This window comes from Triturus cristatus, chromosome 1_2, assembly GCF_964204655.1.
Source record: "Triturus cristatus chromosome 1_2, aTriCri1.1, whole genome shotgun sequence".
NCBI classification, from domain to species: Eukaryota; Metazoa; Chordata; class Amphibia; order Caudata; family Salamandridae; genus Triturus; species Triturus cristatus.
In genome coordinates, this window is record NC_140580.1 from 478524858 (window position 1) to 478540130 (window position 15273).

The following is a 15273-nucleotide window of genomic DNA, read 5'->3' on the forward strand; positions in this document are numbered from 1 at the left end:
GTCTATTTCTGATGAAATGATGTCCCGATCCTGAAGAGAGAAGATCAACGGGGTTGGGAGGAGGGATTGAGGCGTGGGCTGATAAAATTCTATCTTGCAACCCTGAACAGTGTCCAGCACCCAAGCATCGTTGGAGATTAACTGCCAATTGTGGAGAAAAAATTGGAGCCTTCCCCCCAAAACCACTTCGGAAAAAGGAATCAACCTCACCTGAATTGTTGGAGTCGTGATGACCCCCTTGTTGTCCTCCGAAGTGACCTTTCCGGAACTGTCCCCTCCCTTTACGGGAGGGATAGAAGTTGGAACGGGTGGTAAAGCCGGAATCCTGACCACCCCCACTGTGGGACTGGAATCCTCGCTGAGAATTCTGCTGAGATCCTCGGCCCAACGAACGTCCCCTAAGACGTCCGGCCTTTGCAAAAACCGGCCGAAACGCCCGCCGCAGCGAGGCTTGGGCCTTGTCAAGGCCACTGAAAGTGGCCACAAAATGGGAAAGCTCTTTCAGGAATGGCTGACCAAATAATAGCCCCTGAGCCAAGGGTCCGGCTTCTGAAGAGGAGAGCTCCGCCAGCCTGGGATCCAGGCGAAGAAGAATGGAGTGGCGTCGTTCACACGAAAGCGCGCAATTGGCATTGCCCAATTGACAAATGGCCCTCTGAGACCATTCAATGAGTTTGTCCGGATTTACAAGAGCTGAAGACTCCTTAGCAAGAACTCCCAAATCCAAAATTTTAGTGAGCAGGCCCAATAAATCCAATAATTTATCCTGGCAGGAACGCCAAGACCTGTCAAGACCTTTTTTGGGGTCTCTGGAGTACTTTTTAAGGTACGTGACCATGGTAGGGTCAACCTCCGGGGTCTCGGCCAAATGGTCCGCCAAATCTGGACGTGGACACTCGGATCTTAGGCGGGCCCGGACATCCTTGTCAAAAGGCTGGCGAATATGAGATTGCACATAATCCGCCACCGCTGGAGAAGGCAACCAATTAGAAGAGTGGGGATGCACAATATCAGAAGGTTCAAAAGTTGGAATGGGAGGATGAGAAGGGGCGTCCACGAAGTGCTCCTTACGAGCCTTTTTTCGTGGAGGTGGTTCAAATTCAGAAGAGGAGGAATGCGCTTCGTCAGCATCAGTATCATGGAGGGATGAAAACGAGGTCCCAGCCGACCCATTAACAGTAGCCGTGTCCGAAGACAGCGATTTAGCCAACCTCTGAAAAACAGACTTCTGAGGATTGACAGGGGACTTAGACGCACGCGCAGCCGGTAACCAACCCTGTTGCTGTGCGTAGAGAGATAAATGACGCTTCAAGGGATTAATAGCGCAAACAAGCGCTTTATTCACAGAGTGTTGCACCCCTTGATCCAGCGCCTCCACCAAATCATGCTCCAAAGAGCCAGAAGGATCCTCATCATAATAATAGTCATCCTCATAATATTCCTCCATCCTGACACAAAGTGTAACAGTCAATGCCCACAGGAATGACGACAATCAATAATGGCCAAAGGCACAATGCAGGGGGAGTGAAAAAACCCCACAGTAATCCAACAGTGTAGATTAGCAAATCTGAACACTCTATAAAATGAACTTCAAAATGTGGAGGGAGGGCTTGCTGACAGAAAATACTAGCACTCTAGGCAAAGCCTATGCACAATTATGCAGCTTAAACGATATAAATTTCAAATGGGCGTAAGGAGGGGCGAATACACAGGCTGTGGGCTCTCGGCACGAAGCGACCGCTCTGACAGGAGAAAAACACCTGATTATTTGACAACAAATATGGCCGCTGCGCATGCGCGGTAACGACCACCCGGTATTCGAAACACGGAGCACTCGCAGCGCTAGCGCAAGCCTCCTAGCCCCTGTCTCCCTCTCCACAATAGACTGAGACGCGGGCGCGAAGCGCCCGTCCCCGGGAAGGTGAACCACACGCTCCCCGCACGTTGTAACGAGCGCGGCGAGCGGAAAGAAAAAAACACGGAAATAAGGTCCCAACAGTAACCATGGGAACGTATACACAAGCGAAATATTGTTGCAAAGTAGTTAAACAGCGGAAACAATACGCTTACAATATCAAGGCATGCACAATTGCAACAGCTAAATGCGTTTAAAATATGAAAGAAGAAACACTTAACTGGCTGTGGAGCAGCAAAGAAAGAGGATGTTGTACTTGCTATATGACCTTTTATACTATGGTTTCTATGGTTATTTACGTCATACCCTGGTGTTTATGGGTATTGTAGTTTTTTATTTGCATATACTGTGTTTTTATTGGCTGCTGAGCATTTCTAGTAAAGAAATGAGAAAGCATAATCGGAGCCTCCTGTCCTGACATAGAATTAGGAAACTTCATAACAAATAAATCTCCCAAGATGGCCACCAGAGACAAAAGAGCCCAAATGTAGCCCAAATATCACCCAGATGTAGCCCAAGTATAGCCAAATGACAGAATGTCCCAGAGTGTTCTAACGAACAACTAGAGAACAACTAGAGCGCTAACAGTCTTACTTATGACAAAAGTATGGTACACCTGAAGCCATCTTGATTGGACTAAAGTGGTAACACGTAAAACATTTAATTTACTTAGGAACAAAATGAGAGGGTTCTTTTTGCCATAGAAATTATGATTAGTTCTGCAGAAAGAAAAATTAGGGCACATTTTGACTTCTCAAATCCTCTTCCCTGGTGAGCAGTAGTTTTACTACAGTGATCTAATGAGCAACTAGAGTGCTAACATTCAGAATTTATGACAAATATGTGACATCTGAATGCCTTCTTGATGGAACCAAAATAAAAAACTGAAAGTATTCCCACTGAGGAGACTGCAGTAAATGAGGAAATTAGGAAACTTCCTAACAAATAAATCTCCCAAAATGGCCACCAGTGACAAAAGAGCCCAAATGTAGCCCAAATATCACCCAGATGTAGCCCAAGTATAGCCCAATGACAGAATGTCCCAGAGTGTTCTTAAGAACAACTAGAGCGCTTACTGTCTAACTTATGACAAAAGTATGGCACACCTGAAGCCATCTTGATTGGAATAAACTGTGAACACTTAAAACATTTAATTTAAAAATGAACACAATGATGGGGTTCATTTTGCCATAGAAATTATGATTAGTGCTGAAGAAAGAAAAATTAGGGCACATTTTGAGTGACTTCTCAAATCCTCTTCTATTTCATTAACCCCTTCGGTGCTCATGACGGAATGGTTCCGTCATGACCCACGGTTGAGCTGTGCTCATGACGGAACCATTCCGTCATGACCACGCCCGCGCAAGATTCCGCCAGCACAGCGGCGGAATCTGCGCAGCATCGAAGGGGTTAAAAAATTCTGATATGCAGACTGAAACATGCACTTTTAATACCAGCAGCAGACTTCCGTGGTGAGCAGTAGCTTTACTACAGTGATCTAATGAGCAACTAGAGTGCTAACATTCAGAATTTATGGCAAATGTGTGACATATCTGAATACCTTCTTGATGGAATCAAAGAAAAAACTGAAAGCATTTCCTACTGAGGAGACTGCAGTAAATGAGGAAATTAGGAAACTTCATAACAAATAAATCTCCCAAGATGGCCACCAGAGACATAAGAGCCCAAATGCAGCACAAATATCACCCAGATGTAGCCCAATGACAGAAGTGTGCAAAACACTTATTTTTTGTGTATTTGCAGTTTTATATAGTGCGGACTTGTCAGGTATTGGAGTGCTTTACATGAGCATTGGTTACATCACACAAGATCAAATTCATTTTGGTTGTAGACATGGGGAGATAAAGTGATTTGACCAGAATCACAGAATGTTGAGCTGAAGCAGAAACTCAAACCTGGTTCCCCAGTTGCAAAGTCTGCAGCTCTGGAAGTAACACCACATCCTCTCCCCTAGGTGCAACATTTAATCAAGTGGTCAACTGGATAAAAAAACATAAAGATTACAAATAATTTAAAAGTTCTTTGTCGATATTTGAAAACTCAGAAAATATGTCCTCATTTTAGTTTTTTAGAGCACTAACCATAATTTTTATGCAAATAAGTCCCTCTCATATATGTAATTTCTAAAGGAAATACTCTAGGTATTACAATTTTGATTACATCAAGATGACGTCAGGCGTTCCACACGTTTGTAATAAATATAGAATGTTAGCAATCTAGTGGTTCATTGGGATACTGTTGAGAGGCAGAGGCCAGGGGCACGGACTCTGAAAATTGAAGGCAGGTAGGAGAGTGCAGATGCAACAATTTGACCACACTGGGCAGGCAGGAAGGGCAGTGGCAGCACAACAGACTATGGAGGGCAGTGGAAAGTGGGGCAGGGGCAACAAACCAACAATACAGGACTGGCAAGAGAGGCTGTGGCAATATAATAGACCATTGTGGGCAGAAGGAAGAGGCAGTGGTAGTACAACCATACATGCCAACAGACCTGTTTCAGCCAGGAAACGTCCAATGTTTTTAAGCTCAAATGGGCTTTATTTGATCTGTCTCCTGTCTACAATCTCCTCTTTTTCAATGTAACTCAAAGGGGAAAATCAATACCCCAGTTTCAAAATCTCCCTCTTACCAAGTTCAAAATGTTCACACGTATGATACATTGGATCATGGTAGGCAGGAGGAATTGGGGTAGGGACATGGACTTGGATAACAGAGGACAGGAGGGACATGGAGAGGTGCACCAAACTGACCCTACAGGGCAGGCATCAGGGTTTGCAGCAGCACAATACACCACACAGCGCATGCGGGACGGGAGTGCAGCACTACAATCCATAGAAAGCAATAGGGAGGGGACAGGACCATGCACACGGACAACAGAGAACAGAGGGGAAAGAGGCAATGGTAGCTAGCTGACCATAATGGACAGACAGGAGAGAAAGCTGCAGCATAACAGACCATAAAGGGCAGGAGGGACGGATCAGGGGCATTACAATGGAACAGACAAGCCAGGAGGGAGGGAATAGGGGTCTGCACATGGAAACAGAGGGCAGAGGGCTGGGGGCAAGGGGGCAGGAGCAGCAAGATGACCATGGAGGTCAGGCAGGTTGGGCACTAGAAAAAAGACACCATGGAGAGCAACAATGAGACTATGATGGCATACACACAGACCATGGAGGGAAGGTGGGAGGGGGTCAGGGGCAGCTAGCTAACCACACAGGGAAGGTGGGAAGGGCCACGGCAGCACAGAAGACCATGCATGGCAAGCAGGAGGGTTAGTGGCAGCACAATGGCTATGATGGGGAAGAAGGAAGGTGCAGGGGCATGCACAAAGGACCATGGAGGATAGAAGGGAGGGTCAGGACCTGGGCACAGACAAGAGAGTTCAGGGGAAGGGGCCTCACAACAGACCGCGCGGGGCAGGCAAGAGGAGCAGTTGCAGCACAACAGACCAGGGAGGGCAGAAAGGTGTGGCAGTAAAATGGACCATGGAGGACAGGAGGAAGGGGATAGGGGCATGGCATGTAGACAGGCAGGGTGGAGGTGGCAGGGACAGGTTACAGTCATCTGACAATGCTAGGCAGGTGGGAGGGGAGTGGCAGCTCAATAGAACACTCAGAGTAGATAGGAGTGGCAGGTCCATGGAACATGGTGGGCAAAAAGGATGGAGCAGGGGCATGCACAAAGACATTGGAGGGCAGGGGGAAGGAGAATAGGGGCAGCAAGCTAGGCACAGAGGCTAAGCAGGAGGTCAATGATGGGCCATAGAATTGGGCAATGGAGGGCAGGAGGAGTGGACTGGTACATCATGCTAAATGGAGGGCAGTGGCAGCACATCAGACCATGCATGGCAGGAGGGAGGAGGCTAGTCCATGGATTCAGACAACAGAGGATAGGGAGGAGGTGGATGGGGCAGCAAGCTAACTGTTCAGAGAAGGTGGGTATTAGGAACTTTATTGTTTTTAAAATGTGTGTCTGTGCGAACTACTTAAAATATGAACAAGTATGCAGAATAATCTCACTTTTATTCAGGAAGAAGTGGACGTTTGTGACTGTGACTCCGGGCTCACTTGGCAGAAACACCCCTTGACCCTCCACCCCCCATCGCAAAATGTAATGCCCGTGAAAAGGGTAGGTGGACGCAGTGTTATATAGAACATAGTCCTGAGAGCACGATTGAAAATGAAAACTAGATATAGTATATGGTATAAAGTATGCACCAAAAAGTGTGAGATAAGATGAACCGGGGCGTGAAATATAATATGCAATACATTGTGCGCAATGACAGATTCATTGGAGAGCGCGAGATAGCACAGGCACTAGCGCGTGCTATGCGATTTGCGCCTTGGAGTGTAATATGCACAGGGCAGTGTTGTGTAACTTAACTAGTCTCTAAAGTTGTAATATAAAATATGTGCTGGGAGTGTAACGTTGCATATGCACTGTGACAAAGATATGGATCCCAGATTGTATTATGTATGGCATAGCGCTGTGCGTTATATCATAGGCATCGAGGAAGGCACGTTAGATGGGGCAATAGAACCCGTGCGAAGGCAAGTGTCGCATGACATATTCACAGGGTGGTGTTACAGTGCACATGGGCTAGAGAGTGTCATAGCATATGCACTAGCTGGTGGAATACAACACAGAGGTGTGAGGCACTCGGTGGGCACTGGTGGGTGTAACACAGCATTGGGCTCAGCCAGGAGCACGCTGTGACTCAAGTGAGGTTCGTCTCCTTTCCAGAGAGTAAAATAAAAAGTATTACACATCCGGCGGTGGATGTGTGTTTTATTAACCGTGAGGGGGTTTCTTGTATAGTTTGGTCGAATTTTTGTTGAATCCCCTTTGAATGGCTTGGTGTGCGTGTATATTAAATATGCCCGTCAATATCTACCCATGTTTGTATAAATAAACAACAAGGGTGTCTACTTGGAGAGTACCCACCGGCGGGGGCGCCGGTATTAGGCACGGTAGGGCGTCAGACACGTCAGAGCTTCACTAGCGGTGTAAATACATTCCATGTGGATTCATTCTATGCATATTCGCCTTTTAATGAATATCACGCAAATCGTCATGGTGATAGGTAAATACGGTTTGTCCAGCATGTCCTAGGTGTTTCTATAAATATATATATTTTTTAAATAATAAAAAACAAAGGCCGGCCCCGGGGGATAGGGTCCCCGAGGCCATAAGTGGCCTGAGGAGGGGGGCAACGCAGCTCCCCTCCTAAAGAATAAAAAAAAAAAAAAAGCCATGACCCGGGAGGGCCAAATTAATTTTTATCAACAAAAAAGATTAGGGTGCAGGCCCTGGGGCATGGGTTCCCCAGGGCCAGTAAATTAGAAAAAGAAGGGGGGGCCACACAGCCCTCCTTCTTAAAAAAATAAAATAAGAGACCGGCATCGCGCCGGAGTCCATGCCCCCTCCTTGCAGCACTCTGCAAACGCGCCCCCTGGCCAGTTGTGAGTTGGGGAATTAACTAGCCCAACAGGTATCTCCAGTATGCGCAGTGAGCTCTGTGGCACTTACTGGAGGTACCTAGTGGGCTAGTTTGACCCTAGGGACCCTTAGGATTCAAGGGGACTTAATCTCTCAACTTAGAATGGCCACAGGGTGCGTTTACACAGTGGTGAAGGGAGGGGAGGGGGCCTGAGGTGACGTGTGCAAACACGCCCTGTGGCGTGTGTTAAGTTGGGTAAATAATTCCCTTTCAATCCTGAGGGACCCTGGGGGCCAACTAGCCCACCAGGTGCTTCCAGTAAGCGCCACTGAGCTGCGTTGCAGAGAGGTGGTCCAGGCCGTGCCACTTTTTACACCTCTCTGCAACGCAGCTCTGTGGCGCTTACTGGAGGTACCGAGTGGGCTAGATGGACCCTAGGGACCCTCAGGATTCAAATGAACTTAATCTCCCAACTACAAACGCCCACAGGGCGTGTTTACACAGTGGTGAAGGGATGGGACGGGTCCTGAGTTAACATGTGCAAACAAGCCCTGTGGTGCGTTTTAAGTTGGGGAAATAATTCCCCTTCAATCCTGAGGGACCCTGGGGGCCAACTAGCCCACCAGGTGCTTCCAGTAAGCGCCTCTGCGCTGCGTTGCAGAGAGGTGGTCTAGGCCGTGCCCCTTTTTACATCTCTCTGCAACGCAGCTCTGTGGCGCTTACTGGAGGTATCTAGTGGTCTAGTTGGACCCTAGGGACCCTCAGGATTCAAGGGGACTAAATCTCCCAACTTAAAACGGCCACAGGGCGTGTTTATACAGTCGGGAAATTAGGAGAGGGGACGGGGGTGACGTGTGCAAACACGCCCTGTGGCGCGTTTTAAGAGGTAGTTTTAATCCCCTGCCCTATTATATACTAGGGGCTTACAGAGGAGGTCATGCTGATCACAGGGGGACCCCAACGCATAGTGTTCCCTAGTGTATGTAGGTGTTTTCACTGTATTCTGAGTGTCTTTTAACACAGCACTGGCTCTAGGACTGGTTAGTCAGACTCAGTTACCACCAGTATCCGACTGAAAAAGTTGAGGGTAGAGGATGATTTTGCAGCAAGGCTTCTTTCTGCACATTATCCTTCTTCCTGCACTTTTCTTCGTCTTTGAGGACTTCTGTTGCTTCTTTCTGCATTTCTTTTTTTTCTTTCTGTGCGTTTTTACTTCTTTCTTCACATGTCCTATCTCTGTAGGCATAGTTAGAAATTAGCATTTAAAAAACCTTTGAAATTCACTGAAAAAACCATAGGTTTCAGGCACGTTATAGTTAGGCATTAGCATTTAAAAAACCTTAGAAATTCATTGAAAAAACCATAGGTTTCAGGGGCGTTATAGTTAGCTGGACTTTTCACTCGTACAAAACCATTAAAATTCCCCCGTTATAGTTAGTTCAGCTAACTATAACTCGCGCGCCCGCAATGCACTGCTGATGACGTCACATATTACATCACTCATGACATGGTCAGTGACATCACTCATGACATCACTGATGACATCATCCTTGTGATTGAGAGGCAGACCTCCTCTCCTCCTAATATAACCTTTGATACACACATTCAAAAATAGAAACTAAAATTTTCAAAACAATGGACATACCAATATCAGTTACAACAACCTATTCAGTAATTCTAAGATCCACATACACATCCACTCATTCACCAACAGTCCTATACAGTCACTCATACATGTACTCACTCATCATATGTACTAATACACCTATACATCCTGTTACACAACGCCACTCATCCATAGAGTTACTCACACACAGTCATTCATGCTAATAAAAAATCAAACATCCATTTACTTGCATATACAGTTATACACATACCACCACACTTACTTCTCCAGAAACTTACACATACTTAGTCATTTCAACGATCACTTATAGAAACAAATACTTATTCATACAGGAACACTTTCAATCTCTCACTCTCACATATACTCACGTATATACACCAATAGTCACATATACTAGTTTAAAACATATGTAGTTACTCATAAAGACACTATTGAGACAGTCATTCACTCACTAACACACCCATGCACACACTCATCCACCCATACAGTCCTGCACACATGCTGTCTTCAACACATACAAACAGTGAGTCACTCATTCATGCACCTATGCACTACGTAATACCCCCACCGAACCATACAGACACTCATACTGATACTCAAAAAACCAACTAATAACCTATATAAACACTCATGTAGCTACTTACCAACCCATGCAGCCACTCATACACTAAGTGAGAGACTTATACAGATATTTACATATTTATACATTACTCACTAAGCCATGTATTCACTAAGATACACTTAATCAGTTATACAATCAATTTTTCAAAAACAAATCATCCATTTAGACACTTATATACCCATTTATTCTTCCATCGACCTTGAGATATACATATATAAAACATATGTAATTTTCAGAAAAACACACATTCACTGGATGATGTCATCAGTGATGTCATTTGAGATGTCATTTGAGATGTAATCAGTGATGTCATCAGTGATGTCACTGACCATGTCATGAGTGATGTAATATGCGACGTCATCAGCACGCGAGTTATAGTTAGCTGAACTAACTATAACGGGGGAATTTCAATGGTTTTGTACGAGTGAAAAGTCCAGCTAACTATAACGTCCCTGAAACCTATGGTTTTTTCAGTGAATTTCTAAGGTTTTTTAAAGGCTAATTCCTAACGTGGGCAGCACAATCCATCCTGCCCATAAGAGGATCTTACAGCATTTGAGGGCCATTAAAAATGGGGACAGGACATATCCTGTGGCCCGCTACTTTGAATCTCACCATGAGAATAATGAGAAAGGCCTGTCTTACTTTGTCATTGATTGTGTACCGCCAAATGTAAGAGGGGGCAATCGAGAAAAAAGATTGAGGAGACTCGAATCAACCTATATCCTTGCACTCAATACTCGAACCCCCACAGGTCTCAATATTGAGGAAGATCTAATTACACATCTTTAAAGGACCTATACAATATATATATGGAATAGCAGCAACAATCCCCCTCGATTGTGTTTTAAACTTTTGAGTTGTTTTTTGGTTCCTTTTGCACTGTACACACTTTGTTGTTGAGTATCGTTTAGAGTAAGACATGACCAATGGGCTACTTTGTAAAAAGTAAATTGAATGACTGCCCACTTGGGCTGAAATTGTTAATCATGCAAATTGTGAAACATGACAAATTGTCGATTTGAAGATAACCACACGGATCTGCGCAGTACACGTGTTGATAACGTTACGATAATATCTGTTATCAGGAATTGTATTAATCAGGAATAATCAGGGCACTTGCCCGCTTTTGTTTCTCTTGGGGGAGGCATGACATGAGATGTGCTTTTACGGTATTTTTCCTTATAGTATTATGATTTGCATGATCAAATGTACACTATAGAGCCAAAAGTTTTTCTTTCCTGTTGGACTACGAGTCTGTCTTCTAATGCACTAATGTTGTAGTTCCGTCACGTGACTCGTCACGAGTACGGAAAATTATGTAAATAAGGAGTTTGAGTTTAAATGAATTGTTGGTGATCAAGCCTGCAGGGCAGGCGAAACGCGTACAAACCGGCTGATTGAATAATAAATCTTTTTGAGCCTGGGCACGGCGTCGTCATCCTTTGGTTGGTTGCAGAGGACTGGGTGTTGTAATGCGGACTTTGCTGGGGTAGTTCGCGGCAGACGACGCACCCTCTGGTCTGGCGTGTGGCGGCAGTTACTCGAGTGAGGAGGAGCAAAAAAAAATATATATATATATATATATATATATATATATATAAAAATCAAACAAATATTTGGGGGGTGACAAATTAATTAACAACAAATATTATTAAAATACAAAACTATATTCTCAAATTATTATTAACCAATAAGTACAATGCTATTTACATTTAAAAAGCACACCAGAATTAACACATACAATAATAAAAAACATTAATTCAACATTAACTATCTTTAAGTGTATTACTTAAATAACTTTCTACCCTATATTTCTATTTAGTACACAACACATCTAAAATGAAATCTTTACATGGTATTATTAACACATTTTATATAAGTACATATTTATTTTAAGACTAATAATAATTAACTATTACTAAAATGAGTATATTCAATTGCCTCCACACCCTTTATCCATACAAAACAACCCACACATAATATATAAAATAAAAAATATTATATGCATCATTTTCATAATAGTCAATTAAACAATTATGAATTATTACTATAAAAAGTTAAAATAAAAACAATTAATAATCATCTATAAAAAATTAATTATATTCAACTTTAAATCCTTTAATCCTACAGATGCCACAACTCACACCTAATACACACCTAAAACACATTGCTGTGTTTACAGATCCTGGACTTTTTGCCCATGTTTGATTCTGCTTCTTGTACATTGCATGCAGATTCATTTTCACCTTTTCATCTCTCCTGCCAATTCATGTTTAGGTCTCGCTTAGCCAGTGCGCATGCGCTGCTCAGAGAGCATTTAGTATACGGGTTTTCAAAGTGCTACCCACATGATTTTGCAGGCCTGACGCTTGAGTGCACGATGGCGTGCATGTGCACAGCTGCTGCTTGCACTCCCTCCTCCCTTCTCCCCCTCCCTTTTCATCAGCTTTTATCAGGCTCCTCTGCTGCTGGCATATCCCCCTCCCTTCTCGCCCAGCCCTTCTTGTCACCTCGGCTTGCACTCACCCCTCCTTTCTCCCCTTTCGGCCGCTTTCATGTTCTCAGTGAGCCGCGCGGCCAATGCTTGTTGTTAAGTGCTAGGAGTTATAGGGCTGAAGATATAGCAGCGTGACAAGCTGGAAAGAGGAGCTTTTTATGTTTACATATTTTGTGCCAGTAATTTATGGCATGCTAACTTGCGGATATGTTATGTTGCCTGCGTTTGTGTAGCGCTTTCCTGTCGAGTGTAAGGCCTCACAACACACGCACTCACGAAAAAGGCCGGTGACTAGTTGCTTGTTTCTGACGTGCTTCCTCAATGCTAAATGGCAACAGATCCCTTGCTGTCCACGGAAATACATGCAAAATGCTGCCTCCTCGCATGCTGTCTACGTGAACAGTCGCATCTGTGGCGCATTCTGAATTCAGCAGTTGTGGAAGGCCTCTCTTACACACTGCGCCCCCTTGGTTGCTTGGCCTTGCGCTGCATGATGTAAGTCTCCAGATATAAGCTGGGCTTCTGCTACCACCCACATGTGCGGCCGGGGACGTGTGGAAGTCAGCTGCAGAGCCCATTGCACAAAGGCAGACAATAAATATAGAAACTGCAGTGCCAGCAACTGTCGGGAATCTATAAATACAAGGATAAGGTTTTCAAGGAGAAAAGTTCATCCAGAACTAGGGTCAAGAATAGAAATTGTGCCTGGCACTAGTAGCGCGGACTTGTGCTCAGCGGAACTACTGCGTTGTGACACTCTCCTTGAAGCTGCTTTTATACTCTAAATTTTGAGTGGTGCGATCTAAACTATCTCTTTTGAGGGCAGAGTGTTGGGCCTCACTTTGTTTCTTCTCTTCCGTCTCGCCTGCCTTGCATTGTGAATGCAGTACTGTAACTGATCACTCCAGTGAAAGCACATCTTAAAAATCAATCAGTTCATTTTTTTTTATCGACCTATTCTTTCATACACAATCTCATTTGTGAGGCTCCTCAGAAGAGATTTTTTTTGTTTTGTTATCTCTTACGCTATAGATAGCCTAGTATACATAGGTATTTTGTATTTCCTGGACACATGCTTTTTTTATGCCTCTCTTCTCTCGACCCCAGTTAAATGACAGATTTAAATCATAACGTCCAAACAAACACTTTGAAAAAGTTTGGGAGTACTGGATCCTGCCATTGATAGGATTCCAACTTGTACGTTGCAGATCAGAGCTCTTAATAGTGGCCAGTCTTTTCCGTACTATTACTTAATTTAACAAGCATTGGCATAGTCAATAGGTCTCGCTTTTGGGACCTTATAAGTATTTAGTTATGCAGCACAATATCCTTGGTGCAACAACATAAACTGTTGCATGGCTAAACACTTACAAGGTCCCAAAGGCAAGACCTATTGGCTATGCCAATGCTTGTTTAATGTACTCTTTCTGTTTTCTTATTTTTGCAAGGATATCCTTTTTCAATAATCACTGCTAATCATTACCTTTTGGGAGACCTCTTCTATGTTCGTACATACCTGACAATTGTTTTAAAGATTAATTTTTCAATAAAGTTTACCCTTAGTTTAAACTGAGAGCTCCGAAATTCCCTTTATTCACCATGATGATGCCCCTGCAAATTCTTTTTTTGGGTCAAAATGCTGTTGTCACAATGGGTGCAAAGACCAAGTGGCCGGTCGAAAAAGCCTTCCGACCTCTGTGGTGTCAGAGAAAAACTGCCTGCCAGGTCCAGGAAATATCAGACAGTTAAATTACAATACATGGACTGCAGAATCCGTCTGTGGCAGTCAGAAACAACAAAAAATCTGTACGTCATGGTCGGAATGCCTGAAACTCCGACCGATGCGAACGGAAAAGCACTTACCCGATAACCAAACACCGATTCCCCAACGGCATGACTGCTAAGAAAATTATGAGACCACGGTCCTGTCGCAACAAATTCTGTGCTCCGACCGTCGCGGTCCTGCTAAGCCAACATAAAAAAAGGCCCAAAGGCAAAGTCAGCAAGGAAAAACACAGTTGATGGTCATTCCTCAGCTGGACACAACCACATTGCAGAGTATAACACACACCTCTCCCCTGAACCGCATTCTTTGCCAAAACCCAGCATTCTAGGCCAACACAACTGCTAGGAGAGGCGACTTATCACATTGCACACCCTCACACGCACCTATCTCCACACCCCTACCCTCCTCAAAGGAACACCTTCACCTCTACATCCAGATTAGCACTAGTATCCCTTTTATTAACACCCTTCACCAATTCACAAAAACGAATGCCCAAAATTTCTGACAATAAGTTTTCAGTGATGGCAGATGAGGTCGTTCGAGTTAAACCACATTTGTTTGGAAACCTAGTCCAACATACCCCAATCACCAGGAAGAATCAAATGGGGGAGAGAATAGTAAACAAGGTCAATGCAGTAAGTTACACCCTGCACCCAATGCAGGACATCTAAAAGAGGTGGCATGACCTCAAGACCTGTGTGAAAGAGCGGGCCAACAGGAACCATGAGACGGCTCGGAGAACTGGTGGGGGCCCTCCTATTCCACCACTAACATTCACTGAATGGGAGGAAAAGGTGCTTGCCATCCTGCATCCAGAGAGGTCCAAAGGAATACCTGGGGGAGTGCAGACTGGTAAGTAACAACTACAAAAATGCCACCACACTGTCATGTACTCTTTTGCGCACCAATTGATTAAGACTATCACATCCAATAATCACATATGTTAGTTCCCACTGCTCCCACCCTATTCCTCACTTGGCAGACATTTCATTCCTCTGCTTCTCCTCACAGGTAGGTAGCCATATTACTAGAGAGAGGGGTGTGGGGACAGGAAAACACCACTACAACTCCCACCAGGTCCTCTTGACCCACAAACAGCATGGAACACTACTCCCACCCTAGAGCCATGTGGCAGCCATTTCATTTCTCTGCTTCACCTTACAGGTAGGTAGCCATCTCATGATCTCTTGTCTCACCCCTGAACAGGATGGAACACTCCCCCCCCACCCCAGAGCCACGTGGCAGTCATTTAACTCCTCAGTACCTCCTTACAAGTAGGTAGCCATCTTACTAGGAGGGTGTGGGTATAGGAGAACAATACAACTCCCATCAGGCCCTCTTGTCTCACCACTGAACAGCATG